The sequence below is a fragment of the Salvelinus alpinus genome, chromosome 28, assembly GCF_045679555.1.
Source record: "Salvelinus alpinus chromosome 28, SLU_Salpinus.1, whole genome shotgun sequence".
Taxonomy (NCBI): Eukaryota; Metazoa; Chordata; class Actinopteri; order Salmoniformes; family Salmonidae; genus Salvelinus; species Salvelinus alpinus.
The window spans coordinates 23,248,533-23,260,608 of record NC_092113.1 but is presented as its reverse complement, the minus strand read 5'-3'; the positions used below and the strand labels follow the sequence as shown (position 1 = coordinate 23,260,608).

At 40.0% G+C, this 12,076-nt stretch overlaps 1 protein-coding gene across 3 annotated transcripts in view; it reads left to right on the top strand.

Moving 5' to 3' along the window:
• The first annotated feature begins 5,637 nt into the window (after positions 1–5,637).
• The window catches only part of LOC139557439 (protein kinase C and casein kinase substrate in neurons protein 1-like), a 47,150-nt gene continuing 40,711 nt past the window's right edge, over positions 5,638–12,076 (top strand). For 2 of the 3 annotated variants that reach the window (XM_071372250.1, XM_071372247.1), the window contains exon 1: positions 5,638–5,771. The gene's annotated coding sequence lies outside the window, so the exon portion shown is untranslated. The remainder of the gene's footprint in view (positions 5,772–12,076) is intronic. The other variant, XM_071372248.1, reaches the window with a different exon arrangement.

Genomic DNA, 12,076 nt, shown 5'->3' with positions numbered 1-12,076 from the left:
CTGGAGGGGCAAAACATGGCCGTCAGCTGTTTAACAGACTACGCTCAAGTTAACGTTACATGCAAGGAAGGTCAACAGGCATCAGCTGTGCCGTTGAGACTTCCTCCATGGCAGTCTCCTCCAATCAAATACAACTGACTGTTTGCTCATTTCTGTTGCTTTAAGATGACAACTCTGCTCAAATGCCAATTGTTGTCCTTGGCTCCGAAATTGTTTAATATAAAACCGTCATAATGTTACACAATGTACTGTTATGCAACCATAAGTTTGTTACAATGTGGATAATATAAAGATTTATGTTAACAAGTTTCACAAAGCTCGCTAACTAGGGTATCTATTGTAACTTGTGAGTACTTGGGACAGTGTTTGAGTGAGTGTCCATGTGCTTGCGCAGGTGCCTGAGAGCTAGGACTGCGCCAAGGGTTAACATAATGTGTGTTGTCTCTTCGTGTGCAAGTATGTCTTTTATTTTGTCCGAATTATGTTCTGTATCATTTTACTTGTATTGTATGGTGTGCTGTTGTGCATCGAATGTGTGCACGCAGCACCTGTTATTTCCTTTTGGCTGACCTTCGGCTAGCAAGGTGCCTGAGAGCTAGGACTGCGCCAAGGTTTAACATAATGTGTGTTGTCTCTTCGTGTGCAGGGCAAATACAAAGAATTCAACTAGCAGACCGTCAGTTGTGGCAGCGTCCTAATTAAAAGTACACAACGCAGAATGAACCACGCTACAACAAGGACAGTCTGTTGTAGTTCATGAACGTTTATTGAAAAAGTATGGATTTAAGCTAATAAAGGCATGCACCTACAGAGAACAAACATCTGTACAAGGTTTATTAAGCGTTCCATAATTACTTTTAAAATATTGACCTTGGGCGAATCATGTAGTCAGAACATTCCACAAAGCCTACTGCCTGGTCTGCGCCACTCCGTTGGAGTCATCGGGAACTTCCTTCACCATGAGTGAGTTCAGTCCGCTAGTAGTGAGCTAGCTAACACTGACTAGCCGGCAGCAAACACTTCTAACCTAAAATGGACCACATAGAAGAGATGAACCAAATATGGTAGAAAGGTTGAACACTTGTCAGTGTCTCTTAAGCGTGGCAAGTATGCCTAGTTAGCTAACTGGTAGTTACAACTAGCTAGTTAACTACTCGCTTTGTTACCCAACTAGCTAGCTACATAATGCCTGGGTCCCTCTAACACTTTTTTAAAACATCGGACACAATGTTTAAGGCATACACCGGGATATAGGCGATAACGTTAAAATTAGCTAATTATAAAGCCAAGACTATGCTACATTTTATTATTGTATCAGTGGAACGAATACAGCAGGGCAAGCCAACTAGCTAGCAGGCGCCATGCATAGTTATAAGTAGTGCGGCTAAAGCTTTAGTATTCGTATAAACAGTCATTAATAAGGGCCAAAAAATAAAATGTAAGCATAAATGTTAGACTGTTTCAAGAAGCACAATTCAGACACAACTTTCAGTTATGTGTTATCATGTTTGTACAGGATGATTCAAGTAAGCCGCTTTTGTACCTTGAATGCGTGTTTTGAGACCGGAGCCGGAGAGACCGACGCATGCGTATTGATGTGATTTTATGCAGCACAGCCATGATAAATTAAAACATCCCTGATTATCGAACTGTCAATGCATTATTCAACATTAATATGTTTTGTGCAGGTGTGCCTATGGCATTTTGTTTGAGTGTTATGGTTGTCTATATTTTACATGTATTTTTCAGCCAGGTACAGGACAGGGAGGGAGGGAGCGAGGGATACTGAGGGCTGTGGTGACGTCACATCAGCAGCACTCATGATTAGGCTACATTTCATAGGAAATTCATTATGTAATGTACTTTATGATATTAGCAAATATCGAAATGCCTGTTGTGAGTGGACAACCGGAATACCAGCCTGATCAGCTTTTGCCAAGGCAATGATAGGCTAAAGAAGAAGATGGCCCCACCCCAGCCGTTATTGCCTCCAGAAAGTTCACACCCCTTGGCTTTTTCCACATTTTGTTGTCACAAAGTGGTATTAAAATGGATTTAATTGTCTTTTTTTTTAAACAATGAGCTACACAAAATACTCTAATGTCAGTGGAAGAAATTCTGAGATTTGTACAAAAAGTATGAAAAATAAAACACAATGTCTTGATTAGATAAGTATTTAACCCCATGAGTGAATACATGTTAGAACCCCCTTTGGCAGTGATTACAGCTGTGAGTCTTTCTGGGTAAGTCTCAAAGAGCTTTGCACACCTGTATTGTACAATATTTGCACATTATTATTTAAAAAATTATTCAAGCTCTGTCAAGTTGGTTGTTGATCATGGCTAAACAGCCATTTTCAAGTCTTGCCATATATTTTCAAGCCGATTTAGTCAAAACCGGCCACTCACGAGCATTCAATGTCGTCTTGGTAAGCAATTCCAGTGTATATTTAGCCTTGTGTTTTAGGTCTTGCTGAAAGGTAAGTTTGTCTCCCAGTGTCTGTTGGAAAGCAGACTGAACCAGGTTTTCCTCTAGGATTTTGCCTCTACTTAGCTCTATTCTGTTTCTTTTAATCATAAAAAACTCCTTAGTCCTTTCTGGTGACAAGCATACCCATAACATGATGCAGCCACCACCCTGCTTGAAAATATGAAGAGTGGTACTCAGTGATGTGTTGTGTTTGATTTGGCCCAAAGATAACACTTTTCATTCAGGACATAAAGTTAATTTCTTTGCAAACATTTTTGCAGTTTGACTTAGTGCCTTGTTGCAAACAGGATTCATGTTTTGGAATATTTGTATTCTGTAGAGGCTTCCTTCTTTTCACTCTGTCAATTAACTTAGTGTTGTGGAGTAACTACAGTGTTGTTGACCCCATCTTCAGTTTTCTCCTATCACAGCCATTAAACTCTGTAACTGTTTTAAAGTCACCATTGGCCTCATGGTGAAATCCTTCCTCTCCTGCAACTGAGTTAGGAAGGACGCCTATATCTTTGTAGTGACTGCATGTATTGATACACCATCCAAAGTGTAATGAATAACACCATGCTCAAAAGGATATTCAATGTCTGCTTTATTTTTACCCATCTACCAATAGGTGCCCTTTGTGAGGCATTGGCAAACCTCCTGGGTCTTGTGATTGAATATTTGTTTGAAATTCACTGCTCGACTGAGGGACCTCAAAGATAATTGTATGTGTGGGTTACAGAGATGAGGTAGTCATTAAAAAATCATGTTAAACACTATTATTGCACACAGAGTGAGTCCATTCAAGTTATTATGTGACTTGTTAAGCACATGTTTACTCCTGAACTTATTTAGGCTTGTCATAATAAAGGGGTTGAATACTTATTGACTCAAGACATTTCAGCTTGTCCTTTTTAATTAATTTGTTAACATTTGTAACGACTTTCCTCTTCTTCTGACGAGGAGTAAGAGATATCGGACCAATTTGCAGTGTGGTAAGTGTCCATTTTAATATGTAAAACTGAACACTACAAAAATATAAAATAACAAAGTGAAAGAACAAACGAAAATCGAAACAGTCCCGTATGGTACAGACACAGGGAACAACCACCCACAAAACACAATAGACAACAGGCTACCTAAATATGGCTCCCAATCAGAGACAACGACTAACACCTGCCTCTGATTGAGAACCATACTAGGCCAAACACATAGAAATAGAACAGAATAAAACATAGAGAAAACAACATAGAATGCCCACCCCAACTCACGCCCTGACCAAACTAAAATAAAGACATAAAAAAGGAACTAAGGTCAGAACGTGACAACATTTCTAAAAACATAATTCCACTTTGACATTATGGGATATTGTTTGTAGGCCAGTGACAAAAAAAATCTCAATTTAATCCATGTTAAATTCAGGCTGTAACATGACAACATGTGGAAAAAGTCAAGGGGTGTGAATACTTCCTGAAGGCACTTTAACTGTCAGAGAGCGACACACAGTGTAGTTTCTGTTATGTTGTGTTATGTCAGATGTAAACCCATAAACCTGTTGTTTACACTAACAAATATAGCCTAGTACTAGTATGCTACGCCCATTGAGACATTTAAGTCATTTTCAAGGGGTATTCAAAACATTTGCAATTACCAATATGTAGCAGGAAATCTTGATTGCACTTTTAACCTCTTAAATGTAAAGTCCCCATATTTTGGGACCCTATTAGATTTGTTTTATTCAATTCAGTCTGGTATGAGAACGGTAGCCCCTATCTGCAAAAGCAGGGTGTATGCGGAAAGCTGAGTATCTTGGCTATTGATTGGTGTCTTCATATCGTTCATGTGACTTACTACCATATATAGGCTTACGAATGAATAAGGGCAGGCAGAGCAGATGACCTCCTTTCTAGATGGCTGCTACCTACATTCCGGTTAAGGTTGTGAAGCATAAACAAATTAAACACGTAATTCGTTGATACACACCAAAAGCCTGGACTCCACAGATCATGATTATATCTTATTTGTCTGCCTGTGACCTACCATTATTGATTAAAATGTTTATTTTACACATTGTTTTCACCAAACAGCACACATCTTACAAGGTAAGCTTCGATTTGGTCTGTGTTTGAGCTATAGCTATTTCAAATTAATCATTCGGTTGGTAGGAACATATCTAGCCTATTGCCAATGTTATCTGATGATGTATGACTTAATAACAACATCGAATGTCCAATGAGTGACTATATATTTGATGTTGCCTGCTTAAGCGCTGTAGGCATCCATTACACAGGGGATTGGCTACTATGGCACCTTGACAGTCTTGTAGCCAATGAGATAAGCTTTCCAGGGATATGCAGTTGACCTGGGTGGGACAAAGCAAGCCCTAGAACTTATATGTAATGCGATCTATTGCTACCTGGCTTGGAAACATCTCATGACCACACCTGATACCACTTACTAAAACATCTGTCCATTTCTAGTTGTTAGGTCTATCAATTACATTTTTTTCTGATATTGTTCACATGTTGTGGAAGCCATCTGATGTGTTTCCAGCTCTGGGCATCAATAATTCACTTATAGCTTGTCAATGAAAGATAACTTAAAATACATTATTATTATTATATATTTTTTTTTAATGTGTGCTTGATCTTATGTATTCTGAACTATGTAACTGCTATCTATCTTCTGATCATTTCCTCACAAACTCCCAGATGTCTTCTTTCCAGATATACTAAGAGTCAGAATCATGTAATTACACATGAATAGCATTTACTTTTGTGTATGTCTAATTAGGCGGAAATAGCCTTCTATGAGTTGTACTAAGCCCATTGAGACATTTATGTCATATTCAAGGGGTATTCAAAACATTTGCAATTACCAATATGTAGCAGGACATCTTGATTGCACTTTTAATTATAGGAGTGGGTCCAAACCAATGGCCCATGACCCATAGTGGGCTACAGCCTCGCAGCATTCGCCAATCATATCACACCATAGCCTACAATGTGACTATATCGAAATAAATGTATGACCAGACCAAAATGTTTCCAATCCATCGTATTATGTTCATGACAGAACTCTGATGGTGGACAATATTGAAGCATTTAAAGATACAAGCGATAGCTTTTTGTTGGACCATCCCCCAATGTGCGCGAGTGCTTTGCAGCTCCCCCTTGCTGCGTGCATCGTGATCTCGCAGATGCAGAGCCTCTTGCAGAAGAAGCAGGGTCACCTTCTGTCATTCCAAAAAGAGAGCTGATAAACATTTAGAATATATTTGGATAACACGCTTAGCCTACACCCTGGTAAGTCAGTCGTGCATGTTTGTCCATTGTTGGCGTTACATAGTGTCTGTCCATGGTTATATAACGCTAGGGCAACACAGGGATGAAGGAATCTCTCGCATGGTTCCTTCCCATACATTTTTCTCGACCGCGTTAGATTGCAATCCAGTGTGTTTTCGATCTCTAAACGACGTATTCTTCATAAATATGAAATTAATACTCTAATGTATTGTTGTCAAGACCTTGATATAGCCTATCTTATGCCAGGTATGTTGTTATTTTGTATGTTGTAGACTGTTTTATGTTTCACATGTCATTTAAAAAATGTGGTTGTGCTAAATTGTAACATATTTGGCAATTGTCTTATTGCTTTTGGCTACGTGAATGTTTTTTTAATTACAATTTTTTATTTCATGAGATTCTACAAGAGATGATGTTTTCCACCATGCAGATGTTTTCCTCTTTGATCACATACTGTCACTATTAAATTAGATTGCCTGGGTATTCCTGAGTTTTGACCTTATATGGGCTATATAGGCTCATGTTTTCCTTGAGAAATTTAAGCATGGCTAAGCGTTTTCTGGGGGTAATTGTAACAATGTAACCTAACCTGTGTATGAATAGAGATCGAATATAATTAATTTAGGATAAAAGACTACAGGCTATCGGCCGCAGATGCTATCACCACACGTCCTTTTAAAAACTGACTGACCAAGGTTGTGAGATTGCCGTTTATGCACCCTCCTAGCACGAACAGTGAGAGAAACTAGACAATTGAGGTAGCCTGGACGAATAAGCAAGGTCGCAACGATGCTTCTGAAAACTATTTAATAAAGCAGTCGACCAACGACGAATAGTAGTCTATATTTATTCTTTAGTAGGCTATCAGGTGCAACATTTGTAATGTGTAATGCCAGAAAATCGTAATGCAGAATAGGGTATTGAATACTAATGAGGGCATTCCGGTCTGCTGTTATGTAATAGCCTGTCATAGCACAGTGAGGAGCCATCGTTACTCTATCGTCATTGTTTTTCTCGGTGGAAGCACTGCTGCTCGCCTCACGTATCAATAGCATTATTGCCATTCATGGAATTGTATTTCCTATCGTGTGTCTTAAGGAAATATATCTCAGTACAGTCAAAACAGAAGATAGTCTGGTAGAATGCACATGCCTAAACATTTATGCAGTTTGGAGATGTTTGTATCATTAGTGATTCTTCTGCACCACTAGTGATGGCTGTATGAGATAGCCTACAACTGGGAACTGGCTGTGTGTTAAGGGGTTGAATAAGGGGATGTCAGGCCCTTTAGAGAAACGGGTTGTTTATGCCTCGCTCATCAGGGTGTCAACACTGTCCATGAGGGGAGTGACTGCCTCAGCATAGTTTATTGATGCTGAGGAAGGGAAGGTAGCCTATTACCGCCATCTGTTCTGTCCGTTGTCTCTTGGGAGCTGTCCATGGTGCTGAAATTGAGCTCTGGTGGACCGCACTGTCTGTAAGCCTATCAGCAAAGGTGTCGGGGCCAGTGCCAGTGCCCCTGAGTGAACGAGATGTGGCTGCAGAGGAGGGAGAGGATGGACATGATGCAGTGAGGGGAATAATCCAATTGTAGTGCGCCATAAGCAGTTGTAGAGGGTTTTCTTTTAATTAGCTGACTCCGTGCACTCCTGCATACCTTGGAGTGGAGTCTTTCCGTGCACTCCTGCATACCTTGGAGTGGAGTCTATTCAACAGGAACCGTTCAATATCAGTTGACTAAAATGAATCTCTCTTGTTGATTGAAACTGAGTCCATGCTTGGATTAATCCTGAATATTTTCGTTATTCATTGTGCATTGCAAAAACACACTTGCAGTGTTCCAAGTGCCCACACAATCTCTTGGAGGGAAAGCTAGTCTAAAGTTGGCACCAACATTCAAAGAGGTCATGCACTGCATCCAAGTCTCTTGACATAAACTGTGTCCTGCCTTCACCCATTTGTTTGTTCTCTAAAACAATGTCAGTTTGTCGCTGATCTTGGATTAGTTGAGACTCTCTGTGTCATGTCTGTTAATCTCGTGGGCAGACTACATATGACCAATTACGTGATACTTTAGTTCTTGGTTAACCAAAATTACATGTCTGTGGGTGAGATGCTCAGTTCCCATAACTTCCTAAAATGGAAGCAGACAGGGAAGCCCCCGCAGTGACATGATTGCATGATTCAAAAGCAAACTGCTACAAGTGCCATGTGTGCCCAGTGCCCATCATGCAATATGAGTCATCTGGAAAATGTGTCTATGCGTCTCTGTTGTGATGGAAGGAGGCGTTAATAAAAGTGGGGCACCGGGCCTCAACACAAAGCTTGTCAGAGGCAAACACAACTGCCATTGATTTCTGGACTTGTATTGTGCTCTTAGTTTCTGAGAACCTGTTGCAATTAATTTTTTTCTTGTAATGACATACAGTAACTGAGATCAGAGAAGTGTTTGGTGGGCAATTAGTTAGAATTATAATATCTGCACAATCCACATGGTCATTGCATCCCGATAGGCCCTTCTAACCTTTGCCTGTTTTCCCTAGCTCACACTATTATCTTCAATAGCCTACATTATTTAATATTTGAGATTCTTCAAAGAAGCCACCCTTTGCCTTGATGACAGCTTTGCACACTCTTGGAATTCTCTCAACCAGGTTCATGACGTAGTCACCTGGAATGCATTTCAATTAACAGGTGTGCCTTGTTAAAATTGTATTTGTGGAATTTATTTCCTTAATGCGTTTGAGCCAATCAGTTGTGTTGTGACAAGGTAGGGGTGGTATACAGAAGGTAGCCCTATTTGGTAAAAAAAACAAGTCTTTATTATGGCAAGAACAGCTCAAATAAGCAAAGAGAAATAACAGTCCATCATTACTTTAAGACATTAAAGTCAGTCAATGCGGAACAATTCAAGAACTTTTAAAGTTTCTTCAAGTGCAGTCGCAAAAACCATCAAGCGATATGATGAAACTGGCTCTCACGAGGACCACCACAGGAAAGGAAGATCCAGAGTTACCTCTGCTGCAGAGGATAAGTTCATTAGAGTTAACTGCACCTTAGATTGCAGCCCAAATAAATGCATCACAGAGTTCAAGTAACAGACGCATCTCGACATCAAATGTTCAGAGGAGACTGTGTGGCCTTCATGGCCTTCATGTTCGAAATTATGCATAGAAACCACTAATAAAGGACACCAATAAGAAGAAGAGACTTGCTTGGACCAAGAAACATGAGCAATGGACATTAGACTGGTGGAAATCTGTTATCTGGTCTGATGAGTCCAAATTTTTGATTTTTGGTTCCAACCACTGTGTCTTTGTGAGATGCAGAGTATGTGAACGGATGATCTCTGCATGTGTGGTTCCCACCATGAAGCATGGAGGAGGTGTGATGGTGTGGGGGTGCTTTGCTGGTGACACTGTCTGTGATTTATTTAGAATTCAAGGCACACTTAACCAGCATGGCTACCACAGCATTCTGCAGCGATACACCATCCCATCTGGTTTGTGCTTAGTGGGACTATCATTTGTTTTTCAACTGTACAATGACCCAAAACACACCTCCAGGCTGTGTAAGGGCTATTTGACCAAGGAGAGTGATGGAGTGCTACATCAGATGACCTGGCCTCCACAATCACCCGACCTCAACCCAATTGAGATGGTTTGGGATGAGTTGGACCGCAGAGTGAAGGAAAAGCAGCCAACAAGTGCTTAGCATATGTGGGAACTCCTTCAAGACTGTTGGAAAAGCATTCCTCATGAAGCTGGTTGAGAGAATGCCAAGAGTGTGCAAAGCTGTCATCAAGGCAAAGGGTGGCTACTTTGAAGAATCTGAAATATAAAGTATATTTTGATTTGTTTAACACTTTTTTGGTTACTACGTGATTCCATATATGTTATTTCATAGTTTTGCTGTCTTCACTATTATTCTACAATGTAGAAAGTAGTCAAAATAAAGAAAAACCCTTGAATGAGTAGGTGTGTCCAAACTTTTGACTGGTACTGTATGTATGTGAGTTTTATCCACAATCACATTTGTGTTTTTTTTTGTATGTCCAGTGCTTGACTTGGACAAGAGTTCACCGGAGCTGAGTACCGGCACCTCAAATGTTCTACTGCTTGAGCTCCTGTTCCACTTGTAGAATATTAGCTCAAAAGTATTGTGGCGCTCCTGCACCTAAATATAAACAGTATCGGCACCGAAAATGAGTATCGGCACTTATTTCAGTCCAAGTCAAGCACTGTGTAGGTAGGTATAATAACATGCTTCACTTTTCTTGCTTCTCAGTGTGGTTGTGGAAACTGTTTTTTAGCATTCAATTATGATTTCCGCTCATGCATCCAAACGGCTCTATCAGTGTAGTTATCATCCAGAGCAGTGGTATTCAAGCTTTTTCAGCAAGGACCCAATTCTTTTTACCATAACTTTTGGGGACACCATTTTTCCCCCAAAAAATACTTGCGACCCCACCCCAAATCTAATGACACAATTGGTAAATACATTTTTTTACATCAACAAATAACCTTCAATTCATTGCATTTATATCTCTTATCAAAATTAAACGAAACCAATAACTACATTTACATCTTTCTCAAAAACGTTTGTATATTGCCCAATACACAAATTTTGTTCCTTAAAAAATGACATGATTGTGTGTACATTTTGGCGACCCCACTGCAGGTACCCCGCGACCCCGACTTTGAATGCCACTGATCCAGAGAGTAATGGAATGCTCTTTAATTCTGCAGCTAGTGACCGGTCTGTCAGAAGGAAGGCAGTGGGAATAGATAGCAAGCTTAATCACAACAGAGGAAGCTAACCATAATGGAATAGGGCACTCTAGGTAGTTTATAATCCCCCTCCTCCTCTTCAGTGTTTATCTGTTTTTTATGTGTTGAAACATAACTGAGGATGAACAAATATAGCTTTGCGGAAACATGGAAGATTACGTCACATTGTATTTCTGAGATGTGTCATTTGAAATTTGATATCAGATTTGCAAACTGGCTGTAAACGACAACAACTTTGTATGGTCAGTGCAACATTTTGGCAACTGTGTTATCTAACACCCAGCAGGTAGCCTAGTGGTAAGAGCGTTGGGCTAGTAACTTCAAGGTTGCTAGTTCAAATCCCTGAGCCGACGTGTGATATGCACTTTTCACACTACACACTTGTGTAGGTTACATGGTTGTACATGTGCGAAACAGGACAAATATAAACACAATGTTGGGTTTGTTTGCTAACAGAATACCAGTCTCCATTAATATAGAACATTGGATGATCCTCAAAGATTGAACCTTGTTTTCATGAAGAGGTTGTTGTGGTGACTATATCATGATTAAGAGCAAAGGGCCGGTGGTGCTTTAACAAACAGTATTATTAATATTATTGTTTTACATTGAAATTTGAGTAATTTAGCAGATGCTCTTATAGTGAGTGGATCCATTTTTGTTTATAAAACAAAACAGTATTATCAGTGTTTCAGTGACACTAGAATGGACAGCGGCCGTTTTCTCTCATAGGTTCTGCTCCGAGGAAATCCCTAGCAAGATAATGAGGAGTAGGTCACAGGAGGTTGGTGGCACCTTCATTTGGGAGAACGGGCTCGTGGTAATGACTGGAGTGGGATAAGTGGAATGGTATCAAATACACCAAACACATGGCTTCCATCCATTATTATGAGTCGTCCTACCCTCAGCAGCCTCCATTCGAGTAGGCCTATCTAGGAAGCTGGGAGCTTGGATGGCGAATGGCTCCTCTGAGAACTCCTGCTAACCTGATTCAGCCATATTGACTTTCCCAACCAAATGTTTGGAAGCCTTACCCATGTCTCAGTCAAATTATCCAGTGATTCAGAAAACATAACACATTCACTTTCTGTGGGAAGCCCGGTACACTGACATTATATTTGCCTTCACATTTGCCATGACTCACAGGCATCCTTGTCTCGCCTGCCTCTGTAATAATCCAAAATTAAAGTTCCAAAAGTGGAACAAGAAGTTGCACTATTAACTATTATGATGTTATTAACAAACAAAAAACTTCAAATGCAAAGTCTTCCAATGTAGATTTACTAATCAAATACACTTGTTTGTTTTGTCTATGTCTTTTACTCAGATTAGGAAATCTGTTGCCAAGGTAACAACTTTTGGTTTGATCAGTTGATGTTCACTTCAGATCTCATTAGTTGAAATACAAGAGGGAGAGAGAGAGCTCCTGCTCCTCTGGAGCGAGAGGCCTTATTATTAAAGGTGCAATATGCAGAAATCACTCTACCATTTCCTGGTTGCTAAAATTCTAATAGT